This window comes from Mesoplodon bidens, assembly GCF_964165515.1.
Source record: "Mesoplodon bidens genome assembly, chromosome: 10".
In the NCBI taxonomy this organism is placed as follows: Eukaryota; Metazoa; Chordata; class Mammalia; order Artiodactyla; family Ziphiidae; genus Mesoplodon; species Mesoplodon bidens.
Window position 1 is genome coordinate 36,288,060 of NC_138172.1, and position 26,452 is coordinate 36,314,511.

General features: G+C 47.3%; 1 protein-coding gene across 6 annotated transcripts in view; it reads left to right on the forward strand.

Annotated features, from left to right (window-relative positions):
* LOC308623702 (store-operated calcium entry regulator STIMATE) overlaps positions 1 to 26,452 on the forward strand; it is a 60,455-nt gene that overhangs the window by 590 nt on the left and 33,413 nt on the right. The gene's annotated exons all lie outside the window — the stretch shown is intronic.

Here is a 26,452-nt window from a genome sequence, read left to right on the forward strand (position 1 = left end):
CTACGGCCATGACCCCCGGGAGGCATATTCTTTTCTGCCCCCTTTTAAAGGCTCTTCTTAGCCTCCCCTTCGCCCCCAGTCTGATACTGAGCTTTTTTCTTCACCTTCACTTCAGGATTTACTATGTCCCGTTCGCATGTAAATCCTGCCACCTTGCAATACCTGGCTTATTAGGCCGTGCATTCCGTTCCCAGTACTACTTCCCCTGCCCCGCCCCTTCACCCTCAGCTTAATTTTCTGTTTTGGTTGGAGCCGGACCCACCCAGACTGCCTTCTTTCCCGCATCTCCTTTTTCCTCTCCTTTTCCTGAACAGGCTCACCTGTTCCATCTCTGTCCCAGCCTTTCCTAATTAAGTTGCATCTCAAGTCTCCCCTGGCTGTTCCCTTTCCCAGCCCACTTTTGTTTATATTTCAGGTATCCTTCCTTTCTATGAGACTTGGGCAACTTAGGAGCTTAGTGGAGAACCAGACTCAGGTCTGAGGAGGTCTTAGAATTCCTGTGCTAAGTCATCAGGGGCCCTTCCTTGAGAGCTTCATGATGGGGAAGAAAACCCCAGATAGCCCTTCTGGAAAACCAGAAGTTCCAACGTGTTGTCATGTGTGCCACGTGTTGAGGGGTTATGTTTTCTTAGCGTACATCCTTCCTTTTATTAAAGTGACAAGAGGCCTAGTAGCCCTGTGATTGCATTTCGGGGAAAGGGAAGGGTTATAACTATTTTGACAGAGGTGTTAGTTCCAAAATGACTTGTTCTCAAAATTTCCGCACTGTGCTCATGTGGGTAGAATGGGAAGTTCCTGCAGAAGGTATGCTCCTTGGCATCTGGGAAGGATCCTACAGCTGTGTGTGTGCGTCTTGTAGGGTCCAGTTGCTGGAGTTGCGGCTTTGCTTGTTTATGATGTGTGGCTTATTTGGGTGAATTCTCCCAAGCTTTAGGTAACCCTGAAGAGGCTATTCTTGGACACCACTTTTTTTCTGGTTGCCTGGCCTTCGTAAGTCTTGCAACAAGTCCCAGACTGTATATGTTTGCTACTTTTTCTCTCCTTTTTAGTCTCTAACTTGCCTTGCTGGTTTCCCTGCTGAACAAATACCCACTTGTTTGCACAGTAATAATTTGTGACGACTTAGCAAAACTCAGCTTCTGACTTGGGTGCATGGACTGTATGTCTGTATGTTCAAGACATTGTGCGTGGGTCTGCACTCCCCTCCCCACATTTCTCTCCTCCAGCTGGCCGTCCTTTCTCCCTAAAGGAACTCCAGGCTTAAGTTTTATGTTGTTCCCTGACCTAAGATTTCTTAGCATAGCCCTGGCTATTTTCATGGGTTTGATAGGTGCTGATGGCCCCACTAATTCCCTGGGGTTTGATACTTGTGATTCAGAGAGGGAAATGTGATTATGACAGGCGGAGTTGCTCACAGCTGAGAAGTGTGCCAGATTGAATGTGTTCAGAGTGATGGTGCTGGCCCTGCGAGTCTTCAGGGACGCAGTCACTTCTTAATCTTCACTGTGAGCACAAGTGCAGATCCCGCCGTGGTTGGTATATTCCGTATGCAAAGGTGGAACTAGGAAGTGGTTTCTTGCTCAGTGTAAGGCTAGGCGTGGAGGGAGCTTGTGGCATTGGGTAGTAGGTCCTGGGACAATGATGAGTAGGGGTGATGGGGGGAAGAGTTGGAAAGGCTAGAGCCGTGTCTGCCCTGGATACAGGCATGGACATGGATCGAGAGCCCTATTCTCCCACCTAGAAGCAGACAGCAGCCCAAGGGGTGTCCCACTGATCGAGACGCAGTCAGGGAAGTACCTTTCTTCTCTTTAACTTGTTGATTCTATTAAAATAGAACTGTGGGGCTTTTCCATTTTGCAGGGCTGGGCAGAGGAGGAAATCTCTTAGGAACTGTTTTACATTTTGAAATGGACTTTGTTGGGGAAAACGAAAGGGGGTGGAGGTGGTCTCAAGGAATTGCTCCTGCAAGCTGCTTGGCTGTCTTCCTGGTCACAGTGCCTGTTCCTCAGTCTGGCAGAGCTGCTCTCAGGAGTGCCAGGCTCCCATGAAAAGACTGCTCACCTTGCAGCCCTTGAGGGGAGGTCTGGGTTCGTTAAGATGAGGCCACTCCATCCTTTATCAATTCCATCATTGGTTTCTTCAAGCATATTTTCTCTCTCTCTCTTTTTTTTTTAATTGGCTGTGCTGCGTGGCATGCGGGATCTTAGTTCCCTGACCAGGGGTCGAACCCATGCCCCCCTGCAGTGGAAACACGGAGTCTCATCCACTGGATCACCAGGGAAGTCCCCAAGCACATTTTAAATACCAGTCATCTCTCCTGAGCAGTTGAAACTAACAGTCCCTCTCCTCTTTGGAGTCACAGTCTTTTCCCTTCCGGTGCTTTCCTCCTCCAGGGCAACGGGCTCGGACACTTCTGACAACTCCCCAGTTCTTAGGGCAGGCACTATTCCGTTTTCCTGTTGGACCAGCTCTGTTGTATAGGATGGACCCATTTCTCTGCCAGACAGGCTGTGTGGTATTTTTCATCACTTCACATCCTGATTTCAGTGACTCCTCAGACCACTGTGGTTTTTTTTTTGTTTTTTGTTTTTAGTGTTTATTTTTACTTGTTGACAGTTTCCTTTATTTATTTATTTATTTTTGGCTGTGTTGGGTCTTCGTTTCTGTGCGAGGGCTTTCTCTAGTTGTGGCGAGCGGGGGCCACTCTTCATCGCAGTGCGTGGGCCTCTCACTATCGCGACCTCTCTTGTTGCGGAGCACAGGCTCCAGACGCGCAGGCTCAGTAATTTTGGCTCACGGGCCCAGTTGCTCCGCGGCATGTGGGATCTTCCCAGACCGGGGCACAAACCCGTGTCCCCTGCATTGGCAGGCAGACTCTCAACCACTGTGCCACCAGGGAAGCCCCCAGACCACTGTTTTTATGTTTCTTTTTCTACCCAGAAAATTACTTTTTCTCCATTTACAGGTTGCTGTGTTTTTTACCTAGAAGTAAAGGTTACCTGGAGGAAGACCCTCTTATATCTCAAGAGAGGATTTTGATTGTCACGGGGATTTCTCATCCTGGTGCTCGGCTCACTGTGTGGGGATTTCCAGACGTCTCTGGCCAGGCAGTTGAGAGTTGGTGTGCCAGTTGATCTATATAGCTGATTCTTTAAGCTGCATAAACATACAAGCCGCCACCTGCTGGCATGTCCCAGTGTCAGCATCGCCTTGTTCAGGGGGTGAACTTTCCAGAGGCTTCGGCTAAGGTACCCTGCCTGTGTGTCCAAGGAAAGCCAAACAAACTCAGAGGCAAGCTTTTAAAGGGCCTTCCCCCTCTAGGTTTTCTGGAGTGTCACTGAAAGTCATCGGGTGTCTCAGTAGAAGGAAATGCTTTAAACGAGGGACCTTTGTCATGCTCTACCTGCCGAGCAGCTTGTTTTGGTGGCTTTATCTGTAGTCTGTGACTCAGTGAAGTCACAGCAGAGCAGAGCTGAGCAGTCCTGGAGCTGCCCTGTGTGTTCCAGCACAGGGCAGTGGCCCAGCCATCAGCAAAAGGTCAGTATTGGCCAGTGTGTGTGTTGGCATTAGGGGTATTTACTCTCAGGACCTGTAAATGTAAAGCAAACTCAAGCCTCCTTCACCATGCACCATCAGAACCCTGGGCTGAAGTGTAGACAGAATTGGCTTTTTAACAAAACAAGCATTTTGAGAGCTTGGATAAATCTACCTGCCTATTTTCATGTTACAGATTTGGGGACTATCCAACTGAGAGAAGGTGTCATTGTTTTATGAGAACACTGATGGTGCTGAGAAATGATAGTATTTTTCCTGAGGCCCAAAGTAACATCACAGACTAGTATACCCAGCTTTGAACCTTAATCTCAAATGAGTCCCTGCTGTTTTGGCATGTGGTGAACTGGCCTCCCTGTGTGTTCTGTACAGACATAGGCATGTTGGGACAACCTTTCCTGGGATCACCTGTCCCCATGCCATCTTAATTTTTATCTTAAAAAATGTCAAATATACAGAAAAGATGAAAATAATACAATGAATGCCTATCTGCCCTCCACCTCGATTCAGAAATTGTTCACCTTTTGCCACATTTACTTTATCTCTTTATACTTTTTTTTTTTTGGCTGACCCATTTGAGGGTAAGTTGCAGCCAGCATCACACTTTATCCCTAAAAACTTCAGTTGAGTCTCCTAAGGATAAGAATAGTTGTCTACATAACCACAGTTTCTTTTTTTTTTTTAATGAATTTATTTATTTTTTATTTGTTTATTTTTGGCTATGTTGGGTCTTCGTTGCTGCGTGCGGGCTTTCTCTAGTTGTGGCGAGTGGGGGCTGCTACTCCTTGCGGTGTGCAGACTTCTTGTTGCGGTGACTTCTCTTGTTGTGGAGCACAGGCTCTAGGCATGCGGGCTTCAGTAGTTGTGGCTCGCGGGGTCTAGACGCACAGGCTCAGTAGTTGTGGCGCACGGGTTTAGTTGCTCCTCGGCATGTGGGATCTTCCCGGACTAGGGCTCAAAACCGTGTCCCCTGCATTGGCAAGTGGACTGTTAACCACTGCGCCACCAGGGAAGTCCCCATAACCACAGTTTCATGATCACACCTAAGAAAATTTATAACCCTGCAATATCACCTAATATCTAATGTTCACACTTCCCCTAACGTCTCAGGTCTTTTATAGCTGGAGTTTTTTAAAAACTATGATCTAATCAAGGTCCACACTTTGCACCTGGTTATGTTTTTTTTTTCTGGTTATGTTTTTAAGTCACTTTCACCCTAAAAGAATCTCCCCTACACACGTGTGCGTGCACACACACACACACACACACACATGAGTTTTTTTGTTTTTTGTTGTTGTTTACTGACATTGCCTTTGGAAGAGTCCTGGCCAGTTGTTGTGGATGGTGCCCCACCTTCTGGAGTTGTCTGGGTTGTTACCTTGTTACGGTGTTTGAGCGTTTCATGGACCCCTGTGTTTCCTGAGTTGGTCTGGAGGAGCCATTAGATTGCGATAACCTTTTTTACAGCGAGAACACTGCATGAGCAGTGTTGCGTGCTTCATGTTACACAGCACCAGGCGGCACGTGACATCAGTCCCACTGTTAGTGATAAGGTCAGTTACTGGGCAGAGAGGGCACGTCTCCAGCTCTCTCCCTTATAGGGTACATTTTCCCCTTTGCAGTTAATACATTATCTCTCTGGTGGTAATACTTTGAGATCTTGTGAATATCCTGTTTCCCAGTAACTTTTCACTTCTGGTAAAATAATGAAACTCAGTGATGGCTGAAATGGGCTCATATGTGAAGGTGCCATCTCTGGGCCTGGCACCCATCACACAGTCAATAATGTCGCCTTCCTTTCCTCCCCCACCCCGGAGTGCCAGCCAAGGCCCAGGAAGAGCATTCTGTCCCAGGCTGCTGTTGTGCCCACAGGGGAAAGGAGTACAGCCAACATTAGCATGGAGGCCCGTTAGGGGGTCCTTATTTTCAGAAAGTTTTTGGTTTTCTAAATGCTGATTCATCTGGTAGCATTTATCCATAATGGTGATCTCCTTTATTTATAATAAAAACTTCACTAATTTGGAATAAAATCAGGGCAAGAGGGAGTTATCTGAATTAGGGGACAATCTGAGTTGTAATGCATTTTTTGCCTTTTAAATACCTTTGTTTTTTAAGTGTTGCCCTATAGGAACCTATCAAGCCTTTACTGCTTTAATGAGCTGTTTAAAATCCTTTGCAGTTAGTATAGTGTTTGCATGAAGATGAAGTCTCCTCCTGTTGAAGGAGTTTTACAAATGGTTAAAAATAGCAGAATCCCTGGCTCTGGAACCCATCTGACCTGGCTTTCATTTCTGCTTCTGCCACATACTGCCCTTGAGCAACCCATGTATTTCTTGAAGCTTTGGTTTCCTCCCCAGCAAGATGGGAATGATGATTTTTCTGGAACTGAGGATTAGAAGGGTGTGTGTAAGGAAGCTGGGTTAGTGTCAGGCACATGTTGGGCCCTCCATAGTAGGAGGGGGGATGTCATCCTCATTGTCATTACAGTATTCACATTCAGAACTCAGTTGAGGAACATCTCACAAGTGCTTGAGTAAATTGTTTTCTGAATTAGGTTAAACATTTCCCTTTCTTTCTTGTTTACTCAACATGTTTACCTTTAGCCTTCTTCTCTTAGACTGCATAATAGTAAAAAAAAACTATAACCCAGACAGTATAGCGATTGCCAATTCCAAGTTAGTAGACACTCAAACCAGGTGGCTTTGGTGTAAGTAATAATCTCATTCCTTCACCTCACCCTTTCTTGTGTTTTCGCCTACAGAGTGTCACGTGGGCCCTGAGCGGGCAGTGGGTGGACTGGGGCAACCCATTTACAGGTGACGAACCTGCATCCGAGTCCCTGGCTTCAACAGCCCCAGGTCCTGTGGTAGCAGGTGGTAACACTGGCTGCTGGAGCCCACTTTCCTGCAACTGGCTCTTTACTGAGTCCCTAGTATGCCGGCTCTTGTGCTCAGCACTTGACAGTGCTTCACAGGAACCTGGAAGGGAGGGGTTGTTTTCATTCTGCAAACAAGGACAGTGGGCAGATGAAGTGTGTAGCACAAGGTACCTGTTGGTAGGTGCAGAGCTGAGATGTAAGCCGGGTCCCTCAGGCCCCAGTCTCTCTCAGCCACTTCCCCTGATGCCTTTTTTCACCCCTTTCCACAGGTGCACTTATTACTCTCTATCCCTGGCTACTTTACCCCCCCCCTTTTTTAATTTCCTATTTGTATAATTCCGAGTTTCTTTCTTAATGATTCTTCTTTATGTCCAGAGTATTATCTGGAACTTCAGATTATTTTGTGGCTATTGATAACGTTAAATGCATCAATTTGAAAAGACCTACCAGTCCTTTCGTGCATGTTTGAATTCCATCTTAGGTTCGCTTTTCTGGCCTTGGCCTTTGTGAAGGTTTGCCCTGGCTATGTGAGGATGGCGAGCCCACCCTGGGACTGAGGTCCAGCCTCTGAGGCGGAGCCTCCCGGAGCTGCAGGGAGGCGTACATGAGTCCATTCTGTAACTCGTGAGGAGGGGTTTCCAGGGCCCTCAGTATTTCAGGTTACCTGCAAGTTTTCACAGAATTTGTTTCCCTGGTGCTATATGATTATAAGGAGCGTAGTTAATAATCTTAAGAGTTAGGGCTGGCCCTTAAGAGTTATCCTTTTCTTCATGTGTACATAGAAGTGGTCCGTGCATCTCTTTTAGATCACTCCACTGCTAGGAAGTTACCCATCTAACCCAGGGTTTTTCAACTTGGCACCATTGACATCTTGGGCCAGATAATTCTTTGTTTTGGGGGGCTGTCCTGTGTATTGTTCGATGTTTAGCAGCATCCCTGGCCTCTACCCACTGGATGCCAGTAGCTCCCCCACCCCTGCGGTGACAACCCAAAGTATCTCCAGACATTGCCCAGTGTCCCTTGGGGGGAAAATCACCCCTGTTAAGAACTACAGTTGTTCAGTTTGTAGACTCAGTCACATGCAGACTCTCATGTGAGCTCCAGCAGAATGGATCTGCTAAGGACCTGGGTGCCAAGTGTGGCCTTGACGAAGAAGAGCTGAGAGCCAGGCCCCTGTCCCTGAGGGACTCACAGCTGGAGTGGGCTGCGTGCGTGCCGGCAGGTCACTCCACTGCAGTGTGAAGACGGCTGTAGGTGAACAGACTTGAGAGGAGGGATGAGGGATTCTGCCAGGAGACCTCGGGAACCACCTCTGAGGAAGCCCTGCTTGGTCACAACGCTGGAGGTGAAGGAGATGTGAGGGGCTCTCGAAACAGACGGAGTGATGAGGGCCAAGGTCCAGGTAGGAGATCATGAGCGTGGCCATCGGTTCTGGGGGCTGGAGATAGTGGGGACACAGGCTCCCAGCAAAAGAGGCAGTGTGCTTGGAGGGATTCCAGAGAGCCGCCTTTTTTCAATTTCAGGCCTATTTTCTACAACTTAAGCTTTAAAAGGATGGTGAATTAAATCAAGTCAGGTTCTGTGTTTACCTCAGGCTCCTTTTGTTTGTTTGTTTTGTTTTTTGGCCGAGCCACACAGCCTGTGGGGTCTTAGTTCCCTGACCAGGGGTTGAACACTCACCCCCTGCAGTGAAAGTGTGGGGTCTTAACCACTGGACCGCCAGGGAAGTCCATACCTCAGGCTCCTTTTGCATGTTTCTTTGAGAACCTTTGTTTTAAAGCGGTTTATCACATTCCTTTTAGACCTCATGGGGTCTCCCAGGGAAGGTCTACTGTTTGTATCTTTGGGGCTGCAGGAAAAGAAAGGGGAACCCAGTGACCTTCTCCCAGCCCCCTAGCCTATTGGCAGTGTGCCTCCTGAGATAGGTGGTGTGATGATGTGGGGGCAGACCTGCTGGGCCTGCTCAGTGCCAGGCATTGTGTTTTAGCCCAGTTAGTCCTCCCAGCCACCCTAAGAGGTGGGTGCTAATATTGTCTCCATCTCATACATAAGGAAACTGAGTCACAGGGAGGTTAAGTAACCTGCCCAAGGTCACATAGCCAGTAAGTGGTAGAGCCAGGCTGTGTGGCTCTGGAGACATTGCTTTTTGCTTGTAGCTAATAAGGGAAGCAGCTCCTTATTCGTAACCGGCTTCTATTGACTGTCCACCGCACTCCACACAGGTGTAGACAAAGTGGAGATGCTTCCATCCCTGGATTTTTGGTTCAGCCTTGGTTGTGGACAGCTGTTGGGTGTGGTCACAGAGAATAAGCCTGGAAACCTCTAGCCCCTTTGAGTGGGGCCCCAGGCTGTGGTGGCATTGGGCTTTGCTAAAGAACCTCTCCCGTGAGAACTCAGTCCTCAGCACGTTCTAGAACTCCTGCACTGGTACAGCGGGGTTGCCAGCCCCTGAAATCGCATGCTTGCCTGTGAGAAAAAGACTTCTCATTTGAGTTACTGCAGCCCTGGCTTATCCGACATGCCCCTGCCCCCCACCACCGTGTTCCCTTTGATTTAGAGCACCCTTTGCATTCTAAAGGGCATCTTGCGCTGTGGTCAGGTTCCACTTGAGCCACTTTGCCGGAGGAGGAAGCAGGAGCTGGCGAGGCTCAGCCTCCCCCAGGGCGAGGGGGGAGAAAGGGTTAGGCTGGGGCGCTCAACCAGTGTTTTCCTTGGCTCTAAAATTTCTTCTAAAGACTTGGTGTCGAGGATTTGTGGCTTTTCCTATCACCAGTGAGTGATAGGTGTCAAGAGCTTTCATGTTTTTTTCTCTGTTCTCTCTCATGGACCAAGTTGCGTGCACAGTAGGTTGGGACACATGCGTTTTTTACACATTTACCTTTCTCAAAATGCTTTATTTCCCCCCAGCTTGTGTTCTAGTCCTTGGGCTTTTCCAGCCTCTTAAGCTCATCAGTGTTCTTCATGGGCTTTTCCGTTTTCTTTGAAGACATTTTCGCTTAATAACATGAAAAATGACGCAGAAAGATGATGCAGTGACAACTCCTGGGTTAAATGACACAAGCCAGGCCGCGGTCCTGAGGAAAGAGAGAACAGTGGCAGCGCACACGAGCCTCTTGCCAGCCCCGCGTACACTGTGTCTCTGCCCAGGCGGCATCAGAGCATGAGAGCAGGTTTTTCTATCTGGGTAGTGAATTTGGAGCTAAAATATTTGCAGGTGGTTCCATCTAGGGCGTGCATGGAGCGGAGACTCACTCAGCGCTCCCTTGAACGGTGTGCAACACACATGCGCTGTCCTTCCGGCTGGGATTTTGCTCTTGGGGTTTCCAGACAGCAGGCTTGAGGACTGCAGGTCTGCTGTTTCCATTGCTGCCCCACCCTCAGGCTGGTGATGAGGGCCGGGTGTTGGGGTCCCACAGACACAGTGTAGGGAGACTTAAATGAATGTGTTTTTTCTGGCAAGAGCCCTGCTTGTATAATTCTGTCCCCAAATTCTCTGTGAGAAATCTCATCAGTTACTGGAAAAAAAAAAAAATCATTTCTGTTACATGAAATTAGAGTAAACAGGAATGTTAAATTGCCTCTCAGTCTGCTTAGCAGATTGCATATTGATTTGTTTTTCTCAACATGTGTTAAACTAAATAATTTACTAATACGCCAAATAGGTAAAAATCTCCAGGGAAACATCCAACAAGCACTGTAGTCTTGCTAAGGACCTGCCTGAGTTCAAGGACCACTGCTGCGGATGGGACAGCGTCCTGGGTGCAGCCGTTTTACAGTGATTTTGTTCTCCCAGCAGTGGAGGTTCTCGGGCTGGGCCAGCGTGGACAAGGCTCAGGCTGAATTTTGGTCAGCAGTGATGTGAGGCATGAGGGCAAGGAGAGCTGGCGCCGGTGGGGCGTTGTCTGACCTGTTCAGAGCAGGTGGACCGCTGAACCATACCAGGAGCTCCTGGGTCCTTGCTCCCACTGGCCATGGCTGCCAGTGGTGTTATGCAGTGGGTCCTTCTTTGCCTGGGACTAAGATGGCATCCTGGCGTCTTGAAGGACAGCCGGGCTCCTGGACCTGGTGCCCCCATGTCCGTTTCTGAGCTCTTTCTTTGCTACAGACATTCCAGCTACCACAGACTGCACTGTAGCCCAGGCCAAGGAGAACAGCCATGGTACCAGACAGTGGGTTGCAGCAAGATGCCACCTGCTGCTCTTCTTTCAGCCCCAGCACCTGCCAGACCTGTTCCTACCTCCTCCCCTTACCCACAGTCCTCCTTCCCCTAAGTGCTTTTCTCCTCCCACCCCACCTCGCTATATCCCCCGCATCTTCCAAGAAGTGCGCTCCCTAACGACCTTAGCCATTACTGCTCTCCTTTGAAGTTGAAGGACATACAGTCTGTACTGTACAGGTTAGGCCTCTGCATGGCTCTGCCTCTCGCTGGGCTGGGCTGGGCTGGCTTGGCTGCCAAGCTGGTGCTGGCGCCCTGGCTTGGTACTCAAGGCCAAGGCAGAAGCTTGCTCCCTACTGGGAAGCTGTTCAGAGGGAGAGCAATGAGACTTAGGAGGTGGGGGGACTGAGATCTTTCTCTTCTCTAATCACTACACTCTAATCACTACATAGTTCAGAATTCATTTTCTAAGAACACTGGTGTTCTCTTTTAGAACCATGGTACAATTATTAATGCTCGGGAAATTTAACATTAACATGTTATTATCAGTCCGCAGTCCATATTCAGATTTCATCAATTGCCTGAGTACTGTCTTCATAGCTATTTTCTCCCGGTCCAGGGTCATACTTTGGATTCAGTTGTCACATCTCTTTAGTCTGAAACAGTTCCTCAGCCTTTCATTGTCATCTTAGCCTTGATGCTTTTGAAGAGTACGGGCCAGTGACTTTGTAGAATGTCCTAGATTGGGTTTGTCTGATGTTTTCTCATGATTACATCCAGGCTGTGTGGTTTTTTTTTTTTTTTTTTGCGGTATGTGGGCCTCTCACTGTTGTGGCCTCTCCCGTTGCGGAGCACAGGCTCCGGACGCGCAGGCTCAACGGCCATGGCTCACGGGCCCAGCCGCTCCGCGGCATGTGGGATCTTCCCAGACCGGGGCACGAACCTGTGTCCCCTGCATCGGCAGGCGGACTCTCAACCACTGCGCCACCAGGGAAGCCCCAGGCTGTGTGTTTTTGGTGGGGATGCTGCATAAGTGATTCTGTGACCTCTTCAGTGTGTCAGACCCTCAGGCACCTGATGTTGGTTTATCCCAGTATTGGTGAAATTCTCTGACATCTTGGGTAAGGTGGTTCCTCTGGGTGTCTCCAGTGTGAAGGTAACATTTCCCCCTAGTACTTAATAAGTAAATTGTGGGGAGGTATTTTGAGACCATTTAAATGTAGGATCTATTTTCAGTCTTCCTTGTAAAGCCTCTTCTGGGTGGGAGGGCAGAACCACAGGCTCTGAAGGTGCTTTGGCCAGTTTTGGGTCTGGTGACAATACTGAGCACTCACAGTATTGCTCACAGTGCTACAAATGTGAGCACTCGCATTTGTAGAGTGTTCATTATGTGCCAAGCCCTGTACATGCCTTACCATTTACTTCTCACATTAGCCACATGAGGTGGGTACTCGTATTACCCTATTTTATACCTGGAGAAACTGAGGCACAGAGAGGTTAAGTGAATTGTCTAAGGTTGTGGCAGCCAATAAGTGGGATACTGGAATTCAAACCCGGTGGATCTCACTCCAGTGCTGGGGCTTTCCACTGCTGTGTGTGCAGTGTTCACATGCAATTCGTGGCACAGGGACGCTGCTTCTCTAACCTCTGGGCTTCCATGTCCTCTGTGTGTGGAGTTCTTCAACACCATTTGGTTCTCATTGTCCCTCATCGGCTTGGTTTTTCGCTGAGAGCGTCAATGCAGTTATTTTTCTAGGCATGATAGGTGGACTAGGAAAAGCCAAAGGCTCTTCATTTTGAGATTGGAATCCAGTAGGGCATGTCACTGAAGCCGGAGGAATCTTTCCTATGTGGATAAATTTAACACTTGAGCCCATGCAAATGTAGATGAAGAGGCTTTTGCCAGAGAAGGGACCACTGGTATAGAACTCACCCTCCTTCTATAAGCAGTCAGAAAAGAGGCCAAAATATTATGAAACAACCGTTTGCAGAAATTGGACAACAGGCAGCTCAGGATCCCTGAGGGAAAAGAAAATAGTGAACTGAGCCCTCTGGTCTTCCCCTCAGCTTTCTGCTGGAGGCAGTTTCCAGATCTCAGAGTAGTTAGGAGCAACCCAAACAGAGTCCAGCAGCCTTGCTGAGTTGAGAAGACAAAGTTGAGGAAGCCAGAGCAATTGGAAATTTCAGGGACAATATCGAGAAAAAAGGGCTACATAGAGGAAAAGCTCAAGACATTTGTTCAGAGGTCTCAAGTCCTTTTCTGGATATTAATCTGTGTGTGCATAGGTGAAACTCACAAGACAGAGCAAGGGGAAAGCTGTTGTTACCGAAAGCTCTGCCTCTCTGTGCACCAGTGCCAAACTGAATCTTGGAGACAGAGTTTTAGGTGAAGTGGAAGAGAATAGCTTTATTGCTTTGCCCAGCACAGGGGGACACAGCAGGCTCCTGCCTCAAAAAACTGTGTGTCCCAACCCCAGATGATTTGATGAGGGTTTTACAGTGGTTCAAGGATGGGGGCTCTGACAAGATCTGGGTGTGTGTAGGGTCTGCACTCCTTTAATCTCGTCTCAGGTGGTCTCCTAATCTTGATGAGCTTCTCTGGTCCCTTTAATCTTGCCTCAAGTGGTTTCTTGACTGCTCCTCAATTAGCAACTGTTCGAATCTGCCCTTTGGAACTCAGAAAAGGTCATGGAGGCTGGATTCTTGCCTACAAGAAATGGAGGACAAAAAAGACCTCCGAGCCTGGGAGCCCCACAGGGCCCTGCTCGGTTTCACTATGAGCTGGACTATTTAGGACAGGAAGAGGTTTTTCTTTCCAGTTAACGTGAGAGACGTTGTTGAACACTGGGGGCATTCACTAGACACCTCAAAAGAATCATGCCTTATCTAGCCCTAGAAAAAAAGAGTACATGGCTTAAAAACAAGCCTTGATACCATACACAAAAATTGAGTAAAGGGCTTCCCTGGTGGCGCAGTGGTTGAGAATCTGCCTGCTAATGCAGGGGACACGGGTTCGAGCCCTGGTCTGGGAAGATCCCACATGCCGCGGAGCAACTAGGCCCGTCAGCCACAACTACTGAGCCTGCGCGTCTGGAGCCTGTGCTCCGCAACAAGAGAGGCCGTGATAGTGAGAGGCCTGCGCTCCACGATGAAGAGTGGCCCCCGCTTGCCACAACTAGAGAAAGCCCTCGCACAGAAACGAAGACCCAACACAGCCAAAAATAAATAAATTTAAAATTTTTTGAGTAAAAATACATCACAGCTCCAGATGTAGACGTGAAAACTGTAACACTTCTAGAAGAAAACGTAAGAGAAAATCTTTGTGACCCTGGGAAAGGCAAAGGTTTCTTAGGATAAAAAAAGCTTGAACCATTAAGAAAATAATAAATTGGATTTCATCTAAATTAAGTATCTCTGGCCTTCAAGACATACTGTAATGAAAATGAAAAGGTAAGCCACAGACTGGGGAAAAATATTTGCAATATGAATATCTGACAAAGCATATGCATTCAGAATATGTAAACAATTCTTACAATTCAGTAAAAAGACAACGCAATTTTAAAATAGGCAAAGGATAGACATTAAGATATACATATGGCCAGTAAGCACATGAGAAGATGTTCAATATCATTAATCATCAGGAAAATACAAATTAAACAATGATGAGATACCACAGTACACCAACACAAATGGCTAAAATTAAAAAGATTGACGATACCAAGAGTTGAAGAGACTGTGAGCTTTGAAACTCTTATAGTACTGCTAGCAGAAATATAAAATGGTACAACTACTTTGGAAAACTGTTGGAAAGTTTCTTATAAAGAAAATTACACCTCCCATACAGCTGAGCAATTTTACCCCTAGATATTTATTTACCTAAGAGAAAAGAAAACATTATGTCCATGAAAGCACTTTCATAGCAACTTTATTCATAATTGCCCCAAATTGGAAACAATCCAAATGTCCATCAGCACATGAGCAGATAAACAAATTGTGATATATACCTACAATGGAATCCATGTCAGCAGCTAAAAGGAATGAGCCACTGATAAAACAGCATGGTTGAGTACGCTGAGCAAAAGTACCCAGATAAAAAGAATATATACAGACTTCCCTGGTGGCGCAGTGGTTAAGAATCTCCTTGCCAATGCAGGGCACATGGGTTCGAGCCCTGGTCGGGAAGATCCCACATGCTGCGGAGCAACTAAGCCCATGCACCACAACTACTGAGCCTGCGCTCTAGAGCCTGCAAGCCACAAGTACTGAAGCCTACGTGCCACAACTACTGAAGCCCATGCTCCTAGAGCCCGTGTTCCACAACAAGAGAATCCACTGCAATAAGAAGCCCGCGCACCACAACGAAGAGTAGCCCCCACTCGCCACAACTAGAGAAAAGCCTGCGTGCAGCAACGAAGACCCAATGCAGCCAAAAATAAATAAATAAATTAATTAATTAATTAAATCTAAAAAAAATAATAATAATGAGCACAGTGGAAGATAGAATAGTGAACCAAGTGGAATGTCTGGAACTGAAGATATAATTTCTGGAAATTTTACTGGATGGACTTAACAGAAAATTATACTCTGAGGAAGAATACATTAGTGAATTGATAATACAACCACAGAAGCTTTACAAGTTGAAGCACAGAGAGAAAAAAGTCCAAAAAAAATGAACAGAGCCTCATGGGAAAATATCAAAGGTCCAACATGTAATTTGATTTCTAGAAGAGGTGGGAGAAAAAGGACAGAAAAAATATTTTAAGAGTAATGGCTGAGGGACTTCCCTGGTGACGCAGTGGTTAAGAATCCGCCTGCCAATGCAAGGGACACAGGTTCGAGCCCTGGTCCGGGAAGATCCCGCATGCCATGGAGCAACTAAGCCTGTGCACCACAACTACTGAGCCTGCACTCTAGAGCCCGCGAGCCACAACTACTGAGCCCACGTGCCACAACTACTGAAGCCTGTGCACCTAGAGCCCGAACCCCGCAACAAGAGAAGCCACCACAATGAGAAGCCCGTGTACCACAACGAAGAGTAACCCCAGCTCACTGCAACTAGAGAAAAGCCTATGCGCAGCAACCAAGACCCAATGCAGGCAAAAATAATAAATAAATAAAATTTAATTTAATTTTTAAAAAAAGAGTAATGGCCGAATATTTTGCAAAGCTGATGAAAACTAAACTCATATAGGAATTCCCTGGCAGTCCATTGGTTAAGACTGGGTGCTTTCACTGCTCTGGGCCCGGGTTCGATCCCTGGTCAGGGAACTAAGATCCCACAAGCCACGAGGCACTGCCAAAAAAAAAACCAAAATGTAAACTCAGATCCAGGAAACTTAACAAACCCCAAGTAGGATAAACACAAAGTAAATCACACTAAGCCACATCATAATCAAATTGTTGAAAAACAATAAAAAGAAAAAAAAATCATAAAAAGAAAATTGTAAAAAGCAAGGAGAGGAAAAAAGACATTATGTAGAAGGAAATAAACATAAGAACTAATACAGACTTTTCATAAAATTATTCAAGCCAGAAGACAATGGAACATCTTTTTTGTAAATTAATTTATTTATTTTTGGCTGTGTTGGGTCTTCGTTGCTGCGCGCAGACTTTCTCTAGTTGCGGCAAGCGGGGGCTACTCTCTGTTGCGGTGCACGGGCTTCTTCTTGCGGTGGCTTGTCTTTGTTGCAGAGCACGGGCTCCAGGCTTCAGTAGTTGTGGCTCAGGGGCTCTAGGCTCAGGCTCAGTAGTTGTGGCGCACGGGCTTAGTTGCTCTGCGAAATGCAGGATCTTCCCAGACCAGGGCTCGAACTCGTGTCCCCTTCATTGGCAGGCGGATTCTTAACCACTGCACCACCAGGGAAGTCCTGGAACAACATATTTAAATGCTGAAAGTAAAAACCTGTAAACCTAGGATTCTATATCCAGTGAGAAGTATCTTTCATAAATGAAGGCAGGAAAAAGAAAAAAAAAAAGGATGATCCTTTTTTACCCAAAGCAAGTGCCTCCAGTCCTTATATACTGCCATATCAACTCAGCTCCTGGAAGCTTTTCCAAGTTTTGTCATCTTTAGTTATAATCTCAAGAGTTAAGTCTGATGGTAGCAAATTACAAAACTGGGGAGAAATTGAGTTGTTTTCCTAACTTTAAGAATAACTTTCACCACATTAACAAATAGCAGTGCAGCAGTGTGGCTTTGAGCTCCTAGAGGCCATGCTGGGAAATCGTGATCCCAGTGCCTCCTCTTTATTGTCAGCTCCTCCACCCTCCCCTGCTCTGCCAAGGCATGCTATAAATGCGAGGCCCTAAGTCCTTCTTGATACCCCTCCAGGGCATCATTTGGGTCCATGCTGCCCTTGTCAGTAGACTTCATGGCACTGATAAGATGTCCCTTTGTCTGGGTGAGTGAGAACCTGAATTGAGCTTACAACACCTTTTTGGTTGTTGCAGTAGAATAGGGGAAGGGAAAGCTCTTGTAGGGATGGACAGAAACATTGGTGACAGCATCTAGTGCCTTGTTCTTTTTTCTTGCCTTGGAGGGCTGTTAGCCACCTAGGTCAGCAGAGACCGTGAGCGTGTCAGCTAAGATTGAGTTGGAAAGTAAAGCAACAGTTTCAAGTTCCCCCTTGAAAGGTTCACCCATTCCATGTTCAAAAATAAATAAATATTTTTTTAATTTAAAAAAAGCAATGTACACACCTTAATTAAAACATACTTTATTGCTGAAAAATGCTGGTAATCATCTGAGCCTTTAGCGAGGAGTAGTCTTTGTGCTGGTGGAGGGTCTTGCCTTGATGTTGATGCTGCGGACTGGTCAGGGTGGTGGTTGCTGAAGGCTGGGGTGGCCGTGGCAGTTTCCTAAAACAAGACAGCAGTGACGTTTGCTGCATTGACTGACTCTTCCTTTCACTTGAACACTTAGAGGCCACTGCAGGGTTATTAATTGGCCCAACTTCAATATTGTTGTGTTTCAGGGAACAGGGAGGCCTGAAGAGGAGAGTGATAGGGGAACAACTGGTGGAGCAGTCAGAACATACGGTATTTATGGCTTAAGTTCGATCTTAAATGCGCACTGCTTGTGGCAACCCAAAACAGTTACAATAGTAAAATCAAAGGTCACTGATCACAGGTCACCAAAACAAATATAGTAATTTTTTTTTTTTTGCGGTATGCGGGCCTCTCACTGTTGTGGCCTCTCCTGTTGCGGAGCACAGGCTCCGGACGCGCAGGCTCAGCGGCCATGGCGCATGGGCCCAGCCGCTCCACAGCGTGTGGGATCTTCCCAGACCGGGGCAGGAACCCGCGTCCCCTGCATCGGCAGGCGGACTCTCAACCACTGCGCCACCAGGGAAGCTCACAAATATAGTAACTTTAAAGTCTAAAATATTGAGAGAATTACCAAAATGTGACACCGAAACACAAAGTGAGTAAATGTTGTTGGAAAAATGGCACCGATAGATTTGTTCAACGCAGGGTTGCCACAAACCTTCAATTTGTAAAGAACATAGTATCTGCGAAGCACAGTAGAATGAGGTCTGCCTGTATTCTTATTATTTACCTCGTCTTTAGCAAGCCAGCCTGTTGGATCACTGCTTGTAATATAACCGTTAGGAAATCGGAGTTTCTACATTCCACACTGGATTGTTGATACAAGATAAATTTCACACTAATTTGCTGTATAATGAGCTTTGAGTTGTGTGTGGGCGTCAGATACGGGCTAATCTTTGAAGTGGAGCCTGCTCATTCTGTACAGGTGATTTTTTACACATTTTCAGTCTTCTCAAGTTCCTTTTTTGTAAGGAGGCAATTGATCTTCCTTTTCCTCCCTCTTTCAAAGGGGGGCTCATATCTCAATGCTAAGGGAGAGGGAAGTGCTCAAGTTCTAGCTTGTATACAGTATAGAGCTTTGTTCTATAGAGTTGTATAGAATTTTTGTTCAGTGCCCTGAGCACTCAGTAAGTCTCTCCAGAGCCACCTGCTCTTCCCTTGCCCCTAGAATGTACTTAGGCACAGTCAGCACTATCCTGATTCTTGTGTCAGATTGTTCGGTCATTTCCTGAGTAAATGAGTGAGCTCTATGCTTGCCCACCCACATCAGGGGTTCAGCCTCTGGCTCTTCTTGCACAGTGTCAGGTGTGGTAAGATGCTTGTTAGATAAGTCTCCCGCGGGTAGCTTGGTTGAGGAGCAAGCCCAAAGGAAGCATATTCCCAGCACTATTGCCGGGTTGGAGAGTCTGAGGACAGGTAGGCAGGCCTGACTTGGGCCCTTTGCCTCCTTTTTTCCTGAGGTCTCATGAATTGTGCCAGAACTTTCTGATCAGGAGCTGGCATTGGCAGGCCTGTTTCAAGTGAGAAATAGCAGGACCAAGGCATGCTGGTTCTCTGGGGTTCACTTAGGTTCATTCTAGACTTCTAGGAAGGCTGGAACAAAGGCGGACACTATTGTGAAACAATCCCAGATCACGCAGCAAGTGCTTCTCCAAAACCCAGCACACTCAGGTGGCTTCTCCTCACTGCCTGTAGGTGTGGTTCGTAGCCCTCAAGGAAAGAGATGGATGCTGACTTCCTTTCCACCGGCTCTTCAGCCAAGCTGTCAGCCTAGCCTAGCAGCATCCCTGAGGCCGCTCACTGCACATCCTACATAATAGGACAAGGGATGCAGAAAACCTTAATGGTGCCTCTCATGACCACCACGCCATGTGGTGGGAGTTTTTCCAGCGCTCTCATGGAAGGTAAATTGGAGGCATCCCAGCAGACAGGCGAACAGAGAGAGCACTGGGAGTACAGGAATCCTAATTTGACCCAGACCTGCCTTTCCTAGAACAGCCTGGGGCCCAGTCCTGGGGGTTGTGGTTTATTATGTTGTCTCTCCCCCTGTACTCACATACACACTTCTCATTTATCACTTCTTCCTCTCACCCAGGCCACTTGTTCTTCCTAAGTGGAGAAGAGGTGAAAATAGCTGTGAGAGGAACCCAAGGTGCCTGAAGCATCTGACAGACTACTCTAGATGGGATTCCCACTGCCAGCCAAGGAGGACTTACAGATATTTTAGTTCATAGGGGACTGATGATTTCTTCACTTAAGGTCCCAAGGCTCCCTGGAGTCAGGATATTATTGTAAAGTTAAGGCTTCCTCAGCTGCTCTCTGCTGCCCTGACACCTGATTCCCAGGCTTTGGGACTGAGGAAATGAACTGTGTTGCTTGTCTTCTGCTCAGATTCTGGTTGGTTACACAATGTATATTGTTGAAAAAGAAAAGACTCTGGGTGCCAGCTGCCCTGAGTTGAGAAGCTAGGGAAAAGGTCTTAAATATAGTTTTATAACTGTGGTATCAAGAGAAGAGCTGCTCTTCTATTAATTTCTCTGCTAAGGGTGCTTATTAGTTCATTTCAGTTAGAAGGTGAAGCCCCAGTACATTCCCAGAGGAAGAGTCTTCTGCTGGGTAAATGTGTGGTACTCTCACAAAGCAGTGCCCCTCACTTGCACGGGCGGTGGGAGCCTCTCTGGTCTGTGAACAGACCTTCCTAACTGTGCCACTTGGTCCTGACAGCCTAGGAGCACAGAGCCTGGAGCAGCAGCCAGTGGGAGGGGGCATAGGGCTGTGGGGGTGGTGGAGGGATATTGCACACGCTGGGAGACCTGGGGCTTTCCGCCTCCCCGCTCCAGCTGCTTGGGCTGCCCAAGAGCCTGGGCTGTGCTGTGGGAGGCCGAGTGGTGGCAGGAGCAGCCAACCTCGGGCAGCGCTTGTCAGAGACCTGTTGTAGCCTCAGCCGGTGTGGCCTCTGCCTGTACCAACGAACTTCAACAGCAAACAGCTTCAATTTCCACCTGCATTAAGACTTGAATTGACGTTTTAACTGCAAGCCTTGAAATTTTGGATGATGCATGTATTGTGGATATATATGCTATAGCTGCCATCAGTACAGAACAAAGTTTTTGAACTATTTTTCTATCTATACTTAAATTTTCTGAGTGAATTCTCTTTTGGAGGCTGTTCTTGACTTTTGTTAATGCTGTCTGGATTGCACATAGAGGTTTGCATTTCAGAAACTTTGCATTTTATACCGAGGAGCCAAGCCCAGGCGGTCCTGATGCTGAGACTTGTTTTGTGGGGAGTGAGGGTCAGCAGTGGCCTGGGTTCTGGTCCTGACTACCACTTGCCACCTGTGAGACTTCAGCAAGTTCCTTAACTGCACTGAGATTCAGTTTCTTCATCTAGAACTTGGGATGATACTATCCTCCCAGGGTGGATGTGAGGAGTGATTGAGTTGGCATAGCTCGAGACTTCAGTATTCTGATGATGACGATGATGATACCATACCTGATGAGGCTTTCTCCGAAACCCTCCTAGAAACTCAGGTGAATTAGCCATGCATGTTGGGTTTAGGTAGGAGACAAGGTTGTTTTTCTTCGAAGGTGAGGCAGGGTTTGGTTGGAGACCCTGTTGGGTGTGAACCTGTCCTCGGCCAGTTGCCCTCACACAGCTTCCAAAGTGTTCACAAGGGCTACTGGATGAGGGAGATGAGGGGCTGGGGGACCCCTTCACCACTGCCAGGGAGTGGCATTGAGAGTATATGACCTGCAGAAGGTCAGAGGGCAAGTGGAGTCATCTTTATGAATGAAACAGTACACTGGGGTTTTCCTCCTAGTAAGATTCTTGGAGCTGAGTGAGCCAGGCCGTGAGTGGCAGCGTTGTGTCCAGTCCTCAGCTTCTGTTTAACTCTTGGTGGGTGAATGTACAGCTGGACCTCCACCGTCTCCTTCCAGGCTCAAGGTGTGAACGCGACGTCCCTATACCCATTGTATATGTTCTGTTCTCTGCTGAGTTTGGACCACCCTGAGCAGCTGGAATCATTTCAGAGCCTTGGGTTACAAGGATGAAAACCCACCCTGCAGTCTGCAGCTCATCACTGAGCAGTGGGGCGAGTGGGTGTTTCCTCTGACTGTCGGAAGCAGCAGTGAGACAAGTTTCTGCATTGCCTGAGCCGACGATCATCTTCCGTGGTGGGACTGGGCCCGGGCCGCAGCTGTTAGCTCTGAGAAACACAGACTCCGGGGCCACTCCTTTTTCTGTTTGATTAGCCATGAGGTTGCAGTGAAGGGCTGTGTAAAGAAATTTTGTAGTCAGAGGCCTCTTATCCAGCACAATCAGGATTGATTATTGGTTGGTTAATTTTGGAAAGGCAGGGAATCTGGGGAATCCTATAAAATATAAACATATACGATAAACATTTTATTTGAACCTATGCCTGTGAGCATCACGTGTGAGGGGAGCCCCTGACCTGACTGACAGGAGCATGGTGGCACATCTTGTCCATCAGGGATGACAAATGGCGCAGCAATGATCCTTGCCCCTGCTTGACGTGGACTAAATGGGCTGAAGTGACATATTTCCCGTCTCTAGTGAGTCCTGCCTGCTGGAAGCTTTTCTGGCAGAAGGAAATTTTCTGAATGAGTTAGGTTTGAGGAAGGCTATAAATTAACCTAATGTGCAAAACTGTATTATTGTCATTTTTAAATTATTGTTTTTGGCAACAGAAGCTTTTTTCTCAGTTAATTGTTTTTAGACCTTTTTTTTTTCCTACCACAAAGTAATACATGCTCTTTGTAAACAACTAAAGAAAACATTATGGAAATACATAGCATAAAAAGCAGAAGTTCCTTATAATTCCATGCTCTAGAGAGCTACCCATGGTTAACAGTTTATTGTGTGTGCCTTCAAATTTCTGCATGAATATATCATTTTAAAATAAAAATAGGCTCACATGACACATTACTATTTTGGTGACTTGCTTTTTTCCATGAGCGAGCTAGGTAGTGAGTGCTTTTTTTTTTTTTCTCGGTGCCATGGCATTTTTCCATGTCAATGCAGATAGATTTACCTCACTTTGTAGAAAACTTTATTGAGGTGTAACCTGTATAGCATAAAATTCAGCCATTGCAAGTGTACCATTTCTACCTCACTTTTTAACAGTTGAATTCCACTGTATGATAACTTACATTTAACCCCCTCCCTTATTGATAGACACTTAGGTGGTTTTTAAGTCTTCCACTCTTACAGACAAAGCTGCAATACACTCTTACACAGACTTCTGGGTATTTGTGTGAGTGTAACAATAAAAGAAAATCCTAGAAGTGGATTTTCTGGGCCGCAGTGTGTAAATATTTAAAATCAAAACAGACATTACCAAAATATCTGCTGCAACTTTTTAAGTGATCTGTGGATTGATAGGGAGAAAACCATGCACGTCTCCGTCCACTAGGAGATCAAATGAAGTTCATAAATGTATTTGGCCAAGGAATCCAGTTAGCAGTGTGGTGGTGACACAGAGCAAGAGCAGATGCAGCAAATCTCTGTGAGTTCCTTAGGCCTAGAGGGTCCCCAGTTGCCCAGGGACACTGGCTCTCAGGGCAGAGTCCTTCTAGGACGGCCCATTCCTGAATCCTTGTGGCTTCCGTCAGTGTTCAAGGAGAATTTACACTACCCATCAAGCCTTCATTAAGAATATTTATAGGTCTGTAGCTCCTCCTGCTTCTGAAGTCACACTGCATCCTGGAGGCCTCTTCATCCACCTCCAGCAGCATCTCTAACATCTCTGCCTCCAGCATCCGTGGTCCCAGGAGGCTCCATTCACTGTGACCATCCTGACACCAATTTAATGATCCTGGGGACCAGGATCACAGATCCACTTCCACACATTTCCCTAGTGGTTGTACCATTTACTTTTCTACCTGCAGTTGAAGATTGCCTGTTTCCTAATATCTTCACCAAATGTTTTAATCTTTGCTAATCGGGGCAAGAATAATTATTAATTTGCATTTTAAAAATTGACCTTATTGAAGTTGCGTATCTTCTTGTGTGCTTATCAGCCATTCATTTCTTTCCATCCAAGAGTTCCCCATGGAACACTCCCACCCTTGCTGAGGTCATCAGCTTTAGCAAATGACACCGCCACCCTGCTCCCAGGGAAGCTGTGCTTCTAAGGAGTCCCTGTGTTTAGAAGGCTAAGCATATTTATTTGCTAGACAGTTTAGCTTTTTCTCTCAGCCTTTGGCCCACCCACTCATGGGAGGATTAAAGCTGGCTAACTTAGAACCTCGGCTTCATCTGTCCAGAAAGAGTCCTTACAAAAAATATTCATGAGCACTTAAACTGATTACAAACCCAGAGCGTCCAGTTCTTGCATCTAAGGCCAGATATGGGGAGGGAGGCCTTGACAGGACGGTTCACCCTGCCTTGTGGTTAGTTAGGAGGAGGAAAGGTCTGGGGTAGTGTCCTCTGGCAGTCTTGCTGGCAGATTACTTTGGCGCCAAAGGGAAAGCTAAGCAATTTTAGTCCTGTTGCAGGACTAATGGTTTGCAAACCAAACTTCTGGGAGAACTCACTGTGCAAATTCATGGAACTTACTGAATTAAAAATAGATACCTGGACGGTACTCAATAATTATGTCTTAAGTGACAGACTGAAGGAATTCCTTTGTTCAACAAATATTGTGTAGCACCCTGTTAAGAGCCAGGCACCCTCTAGCTGCTAGGAATGTGGGGTAAGCAGAGCAGAAGTTCCTGGTCTTACAGAGCTTCCTTTCTAGTGGGGAGAAAAAAGACAGTGGTCAGGAAAACACAAAAGAATTTCTGAGATGAGAGGCATTAGTGCTGTGAAGAAAACGAGATAGGGAAGTGAGATTGAGGGATGGGGGCAAGGCAGGACGCGCACACCTGGAGCTGAGGTGGTTGGGAGAGGCTTCCGAGGAGGTGACCCGGAAACTGGGACAAGAGTGAGAAGAGGGGCCCGCCACTTGGCAAACTGGGAGAAGAGTGTCCCAGACAGAAAGTGCAGCTGCAGCAGGATGGAGCCAGTTGGTGTGGTGCGTAGAGAGAAGGCCGGAGGGGATGAGGGGATGAAGTCAGAGAAGCAGAGAGAACCCGAAGTAACGCAATACCTTGGCCATGAGAAGGAGCCTGCGTTTTATTCTAACTGTTGTAGAAAGGCATGGGAGGGCTTTGTGTTTGTTTTTAAAATTTTTATGGAGGTGTCATTTACATAAAGTGCACGGCTCTGAAGTATAAAGTTTGCCTTTTGACAGATTTGTGGCCATGGGAGTTTTAAGTGGAGTGGAGGGATACCCTCAGCTGAACTCTGACCCCAGTCCCCCACCCCCACCCCCACTGCAGGCACCTGCTCAGCCAGCTTGTGGGACAGCAGCACCAATCTGCTCTTCCCACTGGATCGGAGTGTGATGACAGGGTCTCATTCCGTGGTTTCTTGAATCGGTGACGTGTCGGTTCAAATTTTTTCCTCACTCTGATTGTAGAAGAAATTCTGCAGCGTCTCCGAGTTGATTTCATGGTGCATCTCCCATCTTCAGCTAAGAGCAGCATGAGGTGTTTTGACAAGAACCAGCCCCTTTCCCCAGTGACCTTCTGAGCCTTCCAAGTTGGTCTTGAGTCCTCTGTCCTGTCAGTCCCTCGGTGTTTCCTGAGCATGTCCCGTGTTCACTGCCTGCTGTGGTGAGGCGGGAGGCCCAGCCATGCAAGCCTGAGCTGTGCCCTGCCGCTCTGCCCAGGGTGTCCCTGTCACCACTCTTCAGTGCTCACCTTTCAGAGCACCAGCATCTGGAAAGTTCTTCCAGTGGCCAACCCTTGGGGCTGATGGAGGCTGACGGACCAGGGAACAGAGAGCACAGCCTGCTATAGCTTCGTTCTGGTCCCACATGGGAAGTGCAGGCCAGAAGGAGATTTGGAACCAGAAGTACAGTGATATAACAACTAATGATCTTGGTTGTATTCAGATGGTGACCTTTTAGATAATTTCACTTTCTCTGGTTTCCAAACTTACCACAATGATTTATAATCTATAAGAAAAAAGACTTTAGGGAGGCCCTGGATCCACAAATCATAATCAGATGAGTGCTTGCTTGCTGTCTGCAGCTGGGCTTTGCACCCGAGGACGCACCGTTCCTCCAACAGCAGTACCTCTGCTCCTTCCTGCTGTGATGTGCACAGCACTTGCTAAGTATAAAGCACAGGTTTAAATGCTCCATAAATATATTGTCTCGCTAATGCTGCGGTGAGACGGGTGGTGTCATTTCCTCCACTTTATAGAGAGGCAGATAGAGGCCCAGCAAGGTTAACAACTTCCCCTGGCCCCACGTAAGTTGCTGACGTGAGGTTTGGCGCCCAGAGCTTTGCACACTGAGTGCTAAGGTGTCACCTCCTCTGGCCTGTGACGAAGCCCAGTGTGCCTGCTCCATTTGTTCGGTCCGTGCCTGCTTCCTTCTAAAAGGTGCTGAGCTGGGTGCGGAGGGTGTAAACACGAACAAGTTAAGGAGGCGTCTGCCTCCTTAACTAATTGTCTGGCGGGAGAGACAGATCCTTAGTATTGCACGTGAAGTGTTAATCCAGGGGTGTGCATAGGAGACCTTGAGGAGCCAGAGGGAGGCAGGAGGCTTAGCCCAGTTGCAAAGGAGGCATGTCTTAGAGTTGTTTGAACTTAATCTAAGAGTTTTCCAGGAGAAGAAATGTGGAGGCCCTCCCAAGCCAAAGGGACAATGTGAGTGACAGCTAAGTTGGGAGATGCCAGGCCACGGGTACGTTGTTTGCCAACTTGAAAAGTCAAACTTGTGTTCCCTGAGGGATGGGAGGTGGAGTAGACTCTGGAAGCTTCTAAGCAAGGCGTGGCATCTCAGCTCACTCCAGCTGCAGTGTGGAGGTGTTTAAGGGAAGAGAACCAGAGTCGGGAGGACATGTTGTGGGGAGGTGGTGGGCCCTGACCTCAGGGAGCCTCCTGGGCCCTCTCTGCCCTTGCGGTCCAGCCCTACAAGAACCAGCATTGTCTTGGATTAGGCTTCCTCAGGTTGGCTGGTG